Source organism: Fukomys damarensis, unplaced genomic scaffold, assembly GCF_012274545.1.
Source record: "Fukomys damarensis isolate Sample0158 unplaced genomic scaffold, DMR_v1.0_HiC HiC_scaffold_12, whole genome shotgun sequence".
Taxonomy (NCBI): domain Eukaryota; kingdom Metazoa; phylum Chordata; class Mammalia; order Rodentia; family Bathyergidae; genus Fukomys; species Fukomys damarensis.
The window spans coordinates 56,145,391-56,147,770 of record NW_022900924.1 but is presented as its reverse complement, the minus strand read 5'-3'; the positions used below and the strand labels follow the sequence as shown (position 1 = coordinate 56,147,770).

The following is a 2,380-nucleotide window of genomic DNA, read 5'->3' as shown; positions in this document are numbered from 1 at the left end:
TTTTTTTTTTTTTTTTTTTTTTTACGAAGGGTCTCACTATAACACTCAGGCTGGCCTTGAACTCCTGGAGATTCTCCTGCCTCAGCCTCCCAGTGCTGGGACTACAGCTGAGCACCTTCACACTCAACTTTTGACACATTATTCACAAAATTGGGACAAATGTGGGACACTCTGCAGGGTAAGGGGGTGCTCTGGTCCTGACTCTGGGACCCCGTGTTGTATATAGGCACTCCCCCACCTCCTCACACTTGGCATAGGAGAGGTTTATGTTATGCACTATTTTAAATTATACCTTAATGATTTACATAAATTAAACATTGAAAATAATCTAAATAAAACCAAGAAAAAACATTCATTTGTCAAATAGACAATAAGTGCATAACAGAATAATAGCGAACACAGTTAAAACATGGCTTAATAATATTGGGGGGTAGGCCTGGCTTTGCTCAGGGGATGTGTCATTATTTTCAAATCTTTCTAAACTAGATTCAGAGAAGACTGAAGAGAGCTCATCGAGATCTCTCCATTTGGTTCTCTGTCCCCTTCAGTCCATTCTATTAATAATAGCAAAGAAAAAAATACACTTTTACAGAAATTCAATTCAAAAGACTTTCTGAAATCATGTATTCACGCAACGCATTCCTGAGTTCACAGTAATTCCACGAAGTGTATTTGGCCCAAATGATTAAAGACCAAAACAGCCAGCGTCCCCAGCCTCGGGGAGGAGAAGTCTAACTGATCAATCTGAATAATGGCCCAGTTCCGAGACCCAGCCAGCCTTCCCTGGGTCCGGTGAGCAGTACGGGAATCCTTATTCCTTTCTCTGGTGGGAGCCTGGGATTCGCTGTTATTACTACTGCTCCCTGTGTGGAGTCACCAATCCCCAGTGACTCTCTGTCGGGATTACCAAGGATGCCTCTGTTACCAACTTTATTTTGGGTCTAATAACCTAGATTTTCATGCCAACTCCTTTTGCAGACAAGGACCGGAGGAGCCCCCGGAAGGGAAACTGGCCCTTCAGCAGGACTCCCACCGTCCACGGCTCTCTGCTCTGGCTTCTGTGGGCTCAGTCAGGGCATTCTGCTGCCCAATGTGCCAACCTGGTAAGATAAACAATGTTTAACTCTTTTTTTTTTTTTTGTACTGGTGATTGAACTTGGGTCCTCGCACTTGTGAGACAGGCAGCAGAACTACTGAGCTAAATCCCAGGCTGATAAATAAGGTTTAAAGAATCACTACAGTGAAAGACACGTGGCCATGAATCCCCTCAGAATCCTCTTTGCGCCACGTCCCCAGCAGCTCTGGAGTCCTCTTTCCTGAGGGTCTCTCGTTGCGCTGTCCCGGCTGCCTGCATGTCCTGAGTGGATTCAGAACACTTTCCTTCCACGGTCATTAAGAGCCAGAGTCACGCAGTGCCAGATCCGGTGCCTACGGGGGGGCGTCGTGTTTTTACCCATCCTGCCTTTCTGCTGGATGGCGCTTGACAGCGGCGTTCACCATATTTTCGATCACATGTTGTAAAGACTCCCAGGAAAGGACTCAGAGCTGCTGCAGGAAGTGGCGAGGACAGCGGGATGAGCGTGTTAAAGCGAGGGGGGGACTTCAAGGGGATCCGTGGAGGGATGCTTTTTACAAGGCTCGGTGGGTGCCCTGGAGGAGCCGCCAAGGGCACGGACGGGCGTCACAGAGTGCGACACGAGTCGGAGTGGCCAGCCAGTCGCACAGGCGCACAGTTGGTTCTCCAGCGCATGCACACACACACACACACACGCGCGCGCACGCACGCACGCACACACACGAGGAAGATCACCCGCGACCACGGGTTGGACGTGCTGGCTCCGCTCAGCGAGATGCCCAGGGCACCAGCTGGGGCTTCCTGCTTCGGGCCCAGCCAGAAACAGCAGCGCTTTGCCCTCAGGGTCTGGGTCTGCAAACTGGCTCAGTCACGGGTGCTCATTCGAGCATGGGGAGCGCACGCTAGGGGGAGATCCAGGCTGTCCCGGAATGGGGGTCAGACTGCGCTCTCCAGGGGCATCGGGAAGGCTGCAGGAGGGGGACGCGGGGCAGGGGCCCGTGGAGCGGGGACCCCGGAGCCAGGCTGCCACGCGTGGGGCCCTGGCTCTGCCGCTTGTGGCGTCTGTCCGGCACTTTCCTCAGTTTCCCCATCTGCATGTGGGGTCGTTGAGGGATTCTCAGGAGGCCGGAGTGAGCTAAAGGCCTAGAAGCGCTTAGGATGGTGCCACGGAGCCTACTGAATACACGGTTTCCTCTTCCCGGCGGCAGGGCCTCACGGTGCCAGGCGAGTGCCCAGCCCACGCTGCCTGCCGGGCGGTGACAGTCGAAGGAGGGGATGCCGCCAAGGCATGGCACAGGGACGGGC

At 53.2% G+C, this 2,380-nt stretch overlaps 1 protein-coding gene across 1 annotated transcript in view; it reads right to left on the bottom strand.

Moving 5' to 3' along the window:
• Cdcp1 (CUB domain containing protein 1) overlaps positions 1-2,380 on the bottom strand; it is a 20,091-nt gene that overhangs the window by 16,501 nt on the left and 1,210 nt on the right. The window lies entirely within an intron of this gene.